The sequence below is a fragment of the Pungitius pungitius genome, chromosome 8, assembly GCF_949316345.1.
Source record: "Pungitius pungitius chromosome 8, fPunPun2.1, whole genome shotgun sequence".
Classification (NCBI taxonomy): domain Eukaryota; kingdom Metazoa; phylum Chordata; class Actinopteri; order Perciformes; family Gasterosteidae; genus Pungitius; species Pungitius pungitius.
In genome coordinates this window covers 7,558,367-7,572,352 of record NC_084907.1, presented here as the reverse complement: position 1 = coordinate 7,572,352, position 13,986 = coordinate 7,558,367, and positions in this window count along the sequence as shown.

Sequence of the window (13,986 nt, the reverse complement as noted above, 5' to 3'; positions counted from 1 at the left end):
TATGAAGAATATTGTAGCTTACACTGTTTCTAACAAGCAAATTACCTGTTTTCATCATTGTCTTTATGGAATGAAGGATTAGTTTTAGTTTTAGAACCTGATTCACTCAACTACGTTTTGACCATATTTGTTACTTTCAAAGCTTTTGCAGAAGGAGAAAACAACTAAAACGGACTGTGTGATGAAAGCTTTAGCTTACACTGTTTCTATCAAGCAAATTACCTGTTTTCATCATTGTCTTTATGGAATAAAGGATTAGTTTTAGTTTTAGAACCTGATTCACTCAACTACGTTTTGACCATATTTGTTACTTTCAAAGCTTTTGCAGAAGGAGAAAACAACTACAACGGACTGTGTGATGAAAGCTTTAGCTTACACTGTTTCTATCAAGCAAATGACCTGTTTTCATCATTGTCTTTATGGAATGAAGGATTAGGTTTAGTTTTAGAACCTGATTCACTCAACTACGTTTTGACCATTATTGTTACTTTCAAAGCTTTTGCAGAAGGAGAAAACAACTAAAACGGACTGTGTGATGAAAGCTTTAGCTTACACTGTTTCTATCAAGCAAATTACCTGTTTTCATCATTGTCTTTATGGAATGAAGGATTCGTTTTAGTTTTAGAACCTGATTCACTCAACTACGTTTTGACCATTATTGTTACTTTCAAAGCTTTTGCAGAAGGAGAAAACAACTAAAACGGACTGTGTGATGAAAGCTTTAGCTTACACTGTTTCTATCAAGCAAATGACCTGTTTTCATCATTGTCTTTATGGAATGAAGGATTAGGTTTAGTTTTAGAACCTGATTCACTCAACTACGTTTTGACCATTATTGTTACTTTCAAAGCTTTCGCCGAAGGAGAAAACAACTAAAACGGACTGTGTGATGAATGCTTTAGCTTACACTGTTTTTATCAAGCAAATGACCTGTTTTCATCATTTTCATTATGGAATGAAGGATTAGGTTTAGTTTTAGAACCTGATTCACTGAACTACGTTTTGACCATATTTGTTACTTTCAAAGCTTTTGCAGAAGGAGAAAACAACTAAAACGGACTGTGTGATGAAAGCTTTAGCTTAAACTGTTTCTATCAAGCAAATGACCTGTTTTCATCATTGTCTTTATGGAATGAAGGGTTAGGTTTAGTTTTAGAACCTGATTCACTGAACTACGTCTTGACCATATTTGTTACTTTCAAAGCTTTTGCAGAAGGAGAAAACAACTAAAACGGACTGTATGAAGAATACTGTAGCTTACACTGTTTCTATCAAGCAAATGACCTGTTTTCATCATTATCTTTATGGAATGAAGGGTTAGGTTTAGTTTTAGAACCTGATTCACTCAACTAGGTTTTGACCATTATTGTTACTTTCAAAGCTTTTGCCGAAGGAGAAAACAACTAAAACGGACTGTATGAAGAATATTGTAGCTTACACTGTTTCTAACAAGCAAATTACCTGTTTTCATCATTGTCTTTATGGAATGAAGGATTAGTTTTAGTTTTAGAACCTGATTCACTCAACTACGTTTTGACCATATTTGTTACTTTCAAAGCTTTTGCAGAAGGAGAAAACAACTAAAACGGACTGTGTGATGAAAGCTTTAGCTTACACTGTTTCTATCAAGCAAATTACCTGTTTTCATCATTGTCTTTATGGAATAAAGGATTAGTTTTAGTTTTAGAACCTGATTCACTCAACTACGTTTTGACCATATTTGTTACTTTCAAAGCTTTTGCAGAAGGAGAAAACAACTAAAACGGACTGTGTGATGAATGCTTTAGCTTACACTGTTTTTATCAAGCAAATGACCTGTTTTTATCATTCTCATTATGGAATGAAGGATTAGGTTTAGTTTTAGAACCTGATTCACTGAACTACGTTTTGACCATATTTGTTACTTTCAAAGCTTTTGCAGAAGGAGAAAACAACTAAAACGGACTGTGTGATGAAAGCTTTAGCTTACACTGTTTATATCAAGCAAATGACCTGTTTTCATCATTATCTTTATGGAATGAAGGGTTAGGTTTAGTTTTAGAACCTGATTCACTGAACTACGTCTTGACCATATTTGTTACTTTCAAAGCTTTTGCAGAAGGAGAAAACAACTAAAACGGACTGTATGAAGAATACTGTAGCTTACACTGTTTCTATCAAGCAAATGACCTGTTTTCATCATTATCTTTATGGAATGAAGGGTTAGGTTTAGTTTTAGAACCTGATTCACTCAACTAGGTTTTGACCATTATTGTTACTTTCAAAGCTTTTGCCGAAGGAGAAAACAACTAAAACGGACTGTATGAAGAATATTGTAGCTTACACTGTTTCTAACAAGCAAATTACCTGTTTTCATCATTGTCTTTATGGAATGAAGGATTAGTTTTAGTTTTAGAACCTGATTCACTCAACTACGTTTTGACCATATTTGTTACTTTCAAAGCTTTTGCAGAAGGAGAAAACAACTAAAACGGACTGTGTGATGAAAGCTTTAGCTTACACTGTTTCTATCAAGCAAATTACTTGTTTTCATCATTGTCTTTATGGAATGAAGGATTAGTTTTAGTTTTAGAACCTGATTCACTCAACTACGTTTTGACCATATTTGTTACTTTCAAAGCTTTTGCAGAAGGAGAAAACAACTACAACGGACTGTGTGATGAAAGCTTTAGCTTACACTGTTTCTATCAAGCAAATGACCTGTTTTCATCATTGTCTTTATGGAATGAAGGATTCGGTTTAGTTTTAGAACCTGATTCACTCAACTACGTTTTGACCATTATTGTTACTTTCAAAGCTTTTGCAGAAGGAGAAAACAACTAAAACGGACTGTGTGATGAAAGCTTTAGCTTACACTCTTTCTATCAAGCAAATTACCTGTTTTCATCATTGTCTTTATGGAATGAAGGATTAGTTTTAGTTTTAGAACCTGATTCACTCAACTACGTTTTGACCATATTTGTTACTTTCAAAGCTTTTGCAGAAGGAGAAAACAACTAAAACGGACTGTGTGATGAAAGCTTTAGCTTACACTGTTTCTATCAAGCAAATTACCTGTTTTCATCATTGTCTTTATGGAATGAAGGATTAGTTTTAGTTTTAGAAGCTGATTCACTCAACTACGTTTTGACCATATTTCTTACTTTCAAAGCTTTTGCAGAAGGAGAAAACAACTAAAACGGACTGTGTGATGAAAGCTTTAGCTTACACTGTTTCTATCAAGCAAATGACCTGTTTTCATCATTGTCTTTATGGAATGAAGGATTAGTTTTAGTTTTAGAACCTGATTCACTCAACTACGTTTTGACCATATTTGTTACTTTCAAAGCTTTTGCAGAAGGAGAAAACAACTACAACGGACTGTGTGATGAAAGCTTTAGCTTACACTGTTTCTATCAAGCAAATGACCTGTTTTCATCATTATCTTTATGGAATAAAGGGTTAGGTTTAGTTTTAGAACCTGATTCACTGAACTACGTTTTGACCATATTTGTTACTTTCAAAGCTTTTGCAGAAGGAGAAAACAACTAAAACGGACTGTGTGATGAAAGCTTTAGCTTACACTGTTTCTATCAAGCAAATGACCTGTTTTCATCATTGTCTTTATGGAATGAAGGATTAGTTTTAGTTTTAGAACCTGATTCACTCAACTACGTTTTGACCATATTTGTTACTTTCAAAGCTTTTGCAGAAGGAGAAAACAACTACAACGGACTGTGTGATGAAAGCTTTAGCTTACACTGTTTCTATCAAGCAAATGACCTGTTTTCATCATTGTCTTTATGGAATGAAGGATTAGGTTTAGTTTTAGAACCTGATTCACTCAACTACGTTTTGACCATTATTGTTACTTTCAAAGCTTTTGCAGAAGGAGAAAACAACTAAAACGGACTGTGTGATGAAAGCTTTAGCTTACACTGTTTCTATCAAGCAAATTACCTGTTTTCATCATTGTCTTTATGGAATGAAGGATTAGTTTTAGTTTCAGAACCTGATTCACTGAACTACGTTTTGACCATATTTGTTACTTTCAAAGCTTTTTACAGAAGGAGAAAACAACTACAACGGACTGTGTGATGAAAGCTTTAGCTTACACTGTTTCTATCAAGCAAATGACCTGTTTTCATCATTGTCTTTATGGAATGAAGGATTAGGTTTAGTTTTAGAACCTGATTCACTCAACTACGTTTTGACCATTATTGTTACTTTCAAAGCTTTTGCAGAAGGAGAAAACAACTAAAACGGACTGTGTGATGAAAGCTTTAGCTTACACTCTTTCTATCAAGCAAATTACCTGTTTTCATCATTGTCTTTATGGAATGAAGGATTAGTTTTAGTTTTAGAACCTGATTCACTCAACTACGTTTTGACCATATTTGTTACTTTCAAAGCTTTTGCAGAAGGAGAAAACAACTAAAACGGACTGTGTGATGAAAGCTTTAGCTTACACTGTTTCTATCAAGCAAATTACCTGTTTTCATCATTGTCTTTATGGAATGAAGGATTAGTTTTAGTTTTAGAAGCTGATTCACTCAACTACGTTTTGACCATATTTGTTACTTTCAAAGCTTTTGCAGAAGGAGAAAACAACTAAAACGGACTGTGTGATGAAAGCTTTAGCTTACACTGTTTCTATCAAGCAAATGACCTGTTTTCATCATTGTCTTTATGGAATGAAGGATTAGGTTTAGTTTTAGAACCTGATTCACTCAACTACGTTTTGACCATTATTGTTACTTTCAAAGCTTTCGCCGAAGGAGAAAACAACTAAAACGGACTGTGTGATGAATGCTTTAGCTTACACTGTTTTTATCAAGCAAATGACCTGTTTTCATCATTTTCATTATGGAATGAAGGATTAGGTTTAGTTTTAGAACCTGATTCACTGAACTACGTTTTGACCATATTTGTTACTTTCAAAGCTTTTGCAGAAGGAGAAAACAACTAAAACGGACTGTGTGATGAAAGCTTTAGCTTAAACTGTTTCTATCAAGCAAATGACCTGTTTTCATCATTGTCTTTATGGAATGAAGGGTTAGGTTTAGTTTTAGAACCTGATTCACTGAACTACGTTTTGACCATATTTGTTACTTTCAAAGCTTTTGCAGAAGGAGAAAACAACTAAAACGGACTGTGTGATGAAAGCTTTAGCTTAAACTGTTTCTATCAAGCAAATGACCTGTTTTCATCATTGTCTTTATGGAATGAAGGGTTAGGTTTAGTTTTAGAACCTGATTCACTGAACTACGTCTTGACCATATTTGTTACTTTCAAAGCTTTTGCCGAAGGAGAAAACAACTAAAACGGACTGTATGAAGAATATTGTAGCTTACACTGTTTCTAACAAGCAAATTACCTGTTTTCATCATTGTCTTTATGGAATGAAGGATTAGTTTTAGTTTTAGAACCTGATTAACTCAACTACGTTTTGACCATATTTGTTACTTTCAAAGCTTTTGCAGAAGGAGAAAACAACTAAAACGGACTGTGTGATGAAAGCTTTAGCTTACACTGTTTCTATCAAGCAAATTACCTGTTTTCATCATTGTCTTTATGGAATGAAGGATTAGTTTTAGTTTTAGAACCTGATTCACTCAACTACGTTTTGACCATATTTGTTACTTTCAAAGCTTTTGCAGAAGGAGAAAACAACTAAAACGGACTGTGTGATGAATGCTTTAGCTTACACTGTTTTTATCAAGCAAATGACCTGTTTTTATCATTCTCATTATGGAATGAAGGATTAGGTTTAGTTTTAGAACCTGATTCACTGAACTACGTTTTGACCATATTTGTTACTTTCAAAGCTTTTGCAGAAGGAGAAAACAACTAAAACGGACTGTGTGATGAAAGCTTTAGCTTACACTGTTTATATCAAGCAAATGACCTGTTTTCATCATTATCTTTATGGAATGAAGGGTTAGGTTTAGTTTTAGAACCTGATTCACTCAACTACGTTTTGACCATTATTGTTACTTTCAAAGCTTTCGCCGAAGGAGAAAACAACTAAAACGGACTGTGTGATGAATGCTTTAGCTTACACTGTTTTTATCAAGCAAATGACCTGTTTTATCATTCTCATTATGGAATGAAGGATTAGGTTTAGTTTTAGAACCTGATTCACTGAACTACGTTTTGACCATATTTGTTACTTTCAAAGCTTTTGCAGAAGGAGAAAACAACTAAAACGGACTGTGTGATGAAAGCTTTAGCTTACACTGTTTCTATCAAGCAAATGACCTGTTTTCATCATTGTCTTTATGGAATGAAGGATTAGTTTTAGTTTTAGAACCTGATTCACTCAACTACGTTTTGACCATATTTGTTACTTTCAAAGCTTTTGCAGAAGGAGAAAACAACTACAACGGACTGTGTGATGAAAGCTTTAGCTTACACTCTTTCTATCAAGCAAATTACCTGTTTTCATCATTGTCTTTATGGAATGAAGGATTAGTTTTAGTTTTAGAACCTGATTCACTCAACTACGTTTTGACCATATTTGTTACTTTCAAAGCTTTTGCAGAAGGAGAAAACAACTAAAACGGACTGTGTGATGAAAGCTTTAGCTTACACTGTTTCTATCAAGCAAATTACCTGTTTTCATCATTGTCTTTATGGAATGAAGGATTAGTTTTAGTTTTAGAAGCTGATTCACTCAACTACGTTTTGACCATATTTGTTACTTTCAAAGCTTTTGCAGAAGGAGAAAACAACTAAAACGGACTGTGTGATGAAAGCTTTAGCTTACACTGTTTCTATCAAGCAAATGACCTGTTTTCATCATTGTCTTTATGGAATGAAGGATTAGGTTTAGTTTTAGAACCTGATTCACTCAACTACGTTTTGACCATTATTGTTACTTTCAAAGCTTTCGCCGAAGGAGAAAACAACTAAAACGGACTGTGTGATGAATGCTTTAGCTTACACTGTTTTTATCAAGCAAATGACCTGTTTTCATCATTTTCATTATGGAATGAAGGATTAGGTTTAGTTTTAGAACCTGATTCACTGAACTACGTTTTGACCATATTTGTTACTTTCAAAGCTTTTGCAGAAGGAGAAAACAACTAAAACGGACTGTGTGATGAAAGCTTTAGCTTAAACTGTTTCTATCAAGCAAATGACCTGTTTTCATCATTGTCTTTATGGAATGAAGGGTTAGGTTTAGTTTTAGAACCTGATTCACTGAACTACGTTTTGACCATATTTGTTACTTTCAAAGCTTTTGCAGAAGGAGAAAACAACTAAAACGGACTGTGTGATGAAAGCTTTAGCTTAAACTGTTTCTATCAAGCAAATGACCTGTTTTCATCATTGTCTTTATGGAATGAAGGGTTAGGTTTAGTTTTAGAACCTGATTCACTGAACTACGTCTTGACCATATTTGTTACTTTCAAAGCTTTTGCCGAAGGAGAAAACAACTAAAACGGACTGTATGAAGAATATTGTAGCTTACACTGTTTCTAACAAGCAAATTACCTGTTTTCATCATTGTCTTTATGGAATGAAGGATTAGTTTTAGTTTTAGAACCTGATTCACTCAACTACGTTTTGACCATATTTGTTACTTTCAAAGCTTTTGCAGAAGGAGAAAACAACTACAACGGACTGTGTGATGAAAGCTTTAGCTTACACTGTTTCTATCAAGCAAATGACCTGTTTTCATCATTGTCTTTATGGAATGAAGGATTAGGTTTAGTTTTAGAACCTGATTCACTCAACTACGTTTTGACCATTATTGTTACTTTCAAAGCTTTTGCAGAAGGAGAAAACAACTAAAACGGACTGTGTGATGAAAGCTTTAGCTTACACTGTTTCTATCAAGCAAATTACCTGTTTTCATCATTGTCTTTATGGAATGAAGGATTCGTTTTAGTTTTAGAACCTGATTCACTCAACTACGTTTTGACCATTATTGTTACTTTCAAAGCTTTTGCAGAAGGAGAAAACAACTAAAACGGACTGTGTGATGAAAGCTTTAGCTTACACTGTTTCTATCAAGCAAATGACCTGTTTTCATCATTGTCTTTATGGAATGAAGGATTAGGTTTAGTTTTAGAACCTGATTCACTCAACTACGTTTTGACCATTATTGTTACTTTCAAAGCTTTTGCAGAAGGAGAAAACAACTAAAACGGACTGTGTGATGAAAGCTTTAGCTTAAACTGTTTCTATCAAGCAAATGACCTGTTTTCATCATTGTCTTTATGGAATGAAGGGTTAGGTTTAGTTTTAGAACCTGATTCACTGAACTACGTCTTGACCATATTTGTTACTTTCAAAGCTTTTGCAGAAGGAGAAAACAACTAAAACGGACTGTATGAAGAATACTGTAGCTTACACTGTTTCTATCAAGCAAATGACCTGTTTTCATCATTATCTTTATGGAATGAAGGGTTAGGTTTAGTTTTAGAACCTGATTCACTCAACTAGGTTTTGACCATTATTGTTACTTTCAAAGCTTTTGCCGAAGGAGAAAACAACTAAAACGGACTGTATGAAGAATATTGTAGCTTACACTGTTTCTAACAAGCAAATTACCTGTTTTCATCATTGTCTTTATGGAATGAAGGATTAGTTTTAGTTTTAGAACCTGATTCACTCAACTACGTTTTGACCATATTTGTTACTTTCAAAGCTTTTGCAGAAGGAGAAAACAACTAAAACGGACTGTGTGATGAAAGCTTTAGCTTACACTGTTTCTATCAAGCAAATTACCTGTTTTCATCATTGTCTTTATGGAATGAAGGATTAGTTTTAGTTTTAGAACCTGATTCACTCAACTACGTTTTGACCATATTTGTTACTTTCAAAGCTTTTGCAGAAGGAGAAAACAACTACAACGGACTGTGTGATGAAAGCTTTAGCTTACACTGTTTCTATCAAGCAAATGACCTGTTTTCATCATTGTCTTTATGGAATGAAGGATTAGGTTTAGTTTTAGAACCTGATTCACTCAACTACGTTTTGACCATTATTGTTACTTTCAAAGCTTTCGCCGAAGGAGAAAACAACTAAAACGGACTGTGTGATGAATGCTTTAGCTTACACTGTTTTTATCAAGCAAATGACCTGTTTTCATCATTTTCATTATGGAATGAAGGATTAGGTTTAGTTTTAGAACCTGATTCACTGAACTACGTTTTGACCATATTTGTTACTTTCAAAGCTTTTGCAGAAGGAGAAAACAACTAAAACGGACTGTGTGATGAAAGCTTTAGCTTAAACTGTTTCTATCAAGCAAATGACCTGTTTTCATCATTGTCTTTATGGAATGAAGGGTTAGGTTTAGTTTTAGAACCTGATTCACTGAACTACGTCTTGACCATATTTGTTACTTTCAAAGCTTTTGCAGAAGGAGAAAACAACTAAAACGGACTGTATGAAGAATACTGTAGCTTACACTGTTTCTATCAAGCAAATGACCTGTTTTCATCATTATCTTTATGGAATGAAGGGTTAGGTTTAGTTTTAGAACCTGATTCACTCAACTAGGTTTTGACCATTATTGTTACTTTCAAAGCTTTTGCCGAAGGAGAAAACAACTAAAACGGACTGTATGAAGAATATTGTAGCTTACACTGTTTCTAACAAGCAAATTACCTGTTTTCATCATTGTCTTTATGGAATGAAGGATTAGTTTTAGTTTTAGAACCTGATTCACTCAACTACGTTTTGACCATATTTGTTACTTTCAAAGCTTTTGCAGAAGGAGAAAACAACTAAAACGGACTGTGTGATGAAAGCTTTAGCTTACACTGTTTCTATCAAGCAAATTACCTGTTTTCATCATTGTCTTTATGGAATAAAGGATTAGTTTTAGTTTTAGAACCTGATTCACTCAACTACGTTTTGACCATATTTGTTACTTTCAAAGCTTTTGCAGAAGGAGAAAACAACTACAACGGACTGTGTGATGAAAGCTTTAGCTTACACTGTTTCTATCAAGCAAATGACCTGTTTTCATCATTGTCTTTATGGAATGAAGGATTAGGTTTAGTTTTAGAACCTGATTCACTCAACTACGTTTTGACCATTATTGTTACTTTCAAAGCTTTTGCAGAAGGAGAAAACAACTAAAACGGACTGTGTGATGAAAGCTTTAGCTTACACTGTTTCTATCAAGCAAATTACCTGTTTTCATCATTGTCTTTATGGAATGAAGGATTCGTTTTAGTTTTAGAACCTGATTCACTCAACTACGTTTTGACCATTATTGTTACTTTCAAAGCTTTTGCAGAAGGAGAAAACAACTAAAACGGACTGTGTGATGAAAGCTTTAGCTTACACTGTTTCTATCAAGCAAATGACCTGTTTTCATCATTGTCTTTATGGAATGAAGGATTAGGTTTAGTTTTAGAACCTGATTCACTCAACTACGTTTTGACCATTATTGTTACTTTCAAAGCTTTCGCCGAAGGAGAAAACAACTAAAACGGACTGTGTGATGAATGCTTTAGCTTACACTGTTTTTATCAAGCAAATGACCTGTTTTCATCATTTTCATTATGGAATGAAGGATTAGGTTTAGTTTTAGAACCTGATTCACTGAACTACGTTTTGACCATATTTGTTACTTTCAAAGCTTTTGCAGAAGGAGAAAACAACTAAAACGGACTGTGTGATGAAAGCTTTAGCTTAAACTGTTTCTATCAAGCAAATGACCTGTTTTCATCATTGTCTTTATGGAATGAAGGGTTAGGTTTAGTTTTAGAACCTGATTCACTGAACTACGTCTTGACCATATTTGTTACTTTCAAAGCTTTTGCAGAAGGAGAAAACAACTAAAACGGACTGTATGAAGAATACTGTAGCTTACACTGTTTCTATCAAGCAAATGACCTGTTTTCATCATTATCTTTATGGAATGAAGGGTTAGGTTTAGTTTTAGAACCTGATTCACTCAACTAGGTTTTGACCATTATTGTTACTTTCAAAGCTTTTGCCGAAGGAGAAAACAACTAAAACGGACTGTATGAAGAATATTGTAGCTTACACTGTTTCTAACAAGCAAATTACCTGTTTTCATCATTGTCTTTATGGAATGAAGGATTAGTTTTTGTTTTAGAACCTGATTCACTCAACTACGTTTTGACCATATTTGTTACTTTCAAAGCTTTTGCAGAAGGAGAAAACAACTAAAACGGACTGTGTGATGAAAGCTTTAGCTTACACTGTTTCTATCAAGCAAATTACCTGTTTTCATCATTGTCTTTATGGAATAAAGGATTAGTTTTAGTTTTAGAACCTGATTCACTCAACTACGTTTTGACCATATTTGTTACTTTCAAAGCTTTTGCAGAAGGAGAAAACAACTAAAACGGACTGTGTGATGAATGCTTTAGCTTACACTGTTTTTATCAAGCAAATGACCTGTTTTTATCATTCTCATTATGGAATGAAGGATTAGGTTTAGTTTTAGAACCTGATTCACTGAACTACGTTTTGACCATATTTGTTACTTTCAAAGCTTTTGCAGAAGGAGAAAACAACTAAAACGGACTGTGTGATGAAAGCTTTAGCTTACACTGTTTATATCAAGCAAATGACCTGTTTTCATCATTATCTTTATGGAATGAAGGGTTAGGTTTAGTTTTAGAACCTGATTCACTGAACTACGTCTTGACCATATTTGTTACTTTCAAAGCTTTTGCAGAAGGAGAAAACAACTAAAACGGACTGTATGAAGAATACTGTAGCTTACACTGTTTCTATCAAGCAAATGACCTGTTTTCATCATTATCTTTATGGAATGAAGGGTTAGGTTTAGTTTTAGAACCTGATTCACTCAACTAGGTTTTGACCATTATTGTTACTTTCAAAGCTTTTGCCGAAGGAGAAAACAACTAAAACGGACTGTATGAAGAATATTGTAGCTTACACTGTTTCTAACAAGCAAATTACCTGTTTTCATCATTGTCTTTATGGAATGAAGGATTAGTTTTAGTTTTAGAACCTGATTCACTCAACTACGTTTTGACCATATTTGTTACTTTCAAAGCTTTTGCAGAAGGAGAAAACAACTAAAACGGACTGTGTGATGAAAGCTTTAGCTTACACTGTTTCTATCAAGCAAATTACTTGTTTTCATCATTGTCTTTATGGAATGAAGGATTAGTTTTAGTTTTAGAACCTGATTCACTCAACTACGTTTTGACCATATTTGTTACTTTCAAAGCTTTTGCAGAAGGAGAAAACAACTACAACGGACTGTGTGATGAAAGCTTTAGCTTACACTGTTTCTATCAAGCAAATGACCTGTTTTCATCATTGTCTTTATGGAATGAAGGATTAGGTTTAGTTTTAGAACCTGATTCACTCAACTACGTTTTGACCATTATTGTTACTTTCAAAGCTTTTGCAGAAGGAGAAAACAACTAAAACGGACTGTGTGATGAAAGCTTTAGCTTACACTCTTTCTATCAAGCAAATTACCTGTTTTCATCATTGTCTTTATGGAATGAAGGATTAGTTTTAGTTTTAGAACCTGATTCACTCAACTACGTTTTGACCATATTTGTTACTTTCAAAGCTTTTGCAGAAGGAGAAAACAACTAAAACGGACTGTGTGATGAAAGCTTTAGCTTACACTGTTTCTATCAAGCAAATTACCTGTTTTCATCATTGTCTTTATGGAATGAAGGATTAGTTTTAGTTTTAGAACCTGATTCACTCAACTACGTTTTGACCATTATTGTTACTTTCAAAGCTTTTGCAGAAGGAGAAAACAACTAAAACGGACTGTGTGATGAAAGCTTTAGCTTACACTCTTTCTATCAAGCAAATGACCTGTTTTCATCATTGTCTTTATGGAATGAAGGATTAGTTTTAGTTTTAGAACCTGATTCACTCAACTACGTTTTGACCATATTTGTTACTTTCAAAGCTTTTGCAGAAGGAGAAAACAACTACAACGGACTGTGTGATGAAAGCTTTAGCTTACACTGTTTCTATCAAGCAAATGACCTGTTTTCATCATTGTCTTTATGGAATGAAGGATTAGGTTTAGTTTTAGAACCTGATTCACTCAACTACGTTTTGACCATTATTGTTACTTTCAAAGCTTTTGCAGAAGGAGAAAACAACTAAAACGGACTGTGTGATGAAAGCTTTAGCTTACACTGTTTCTATCAAGCAAATTACCTGTTTTCATCATTGTCTTTATGGAATGAAGGATTAGTTTTAGTTTCAGAACCTGATTCACTGAACTACGTTTTGACCATATTTGTTACTTTCAAAGCTTTTTACAGAAGGAGAAAACAACTACAACGGACTGTGTGATGAAAGCTTTAGCTTACACTGTTTCTATCAAGCAAATGACCTGTTTTCATCATTGTCTTTATGGAATGAAGGATTAGGTTTAGTTTTAGAACCTGATTCACTCAACTACGTTTTGACCATTATTGTTACTTTCAAAGCTTTTGCAGAAGGAGAAAACAACTAAAACGGACTGTGTGATGAAAGCTTTAGCTTACACTCTTTCTATCAAGCAAATTACCTGTTTTCATCATTGTCTTTATGGAATGAAGGATTAGTTTTAGTTTTAGAACCTGATTCACTCAACTACGTTTTGACCATATTTGTTACTTTCAAAGCTTTTGCAGAAGGAGAAAACAACTAAAACGGACTGTGTGATGAAAGCTTTAGCTTACACTGTTTCTATCAAGCAAATTACCTGTTTTCATCATTGTCTTTATGGAATGAAGGATTAGTTTTAGTTTTAGAAGCTGATTCACTCAACTACGTTTTGACCATATTTGTTACTTTCAAAGCTTTTGCAGAAGGAGAAAACAACTAAAACGGACTGTGTGATGAAAGCTTTAGCTTACACTGTTTCTATCAAGCAAATGACCTGTTTTCATCATTGTCTTTATGGAATGAAGGATTAGGTTTAGTTTTAGAACCTGATTCACTCAACTACGTTTTGACCATTATTGTTACTTTCAAAGCTTTCGCCGAAGGAGAAAACAACTAAAACGGACTGTG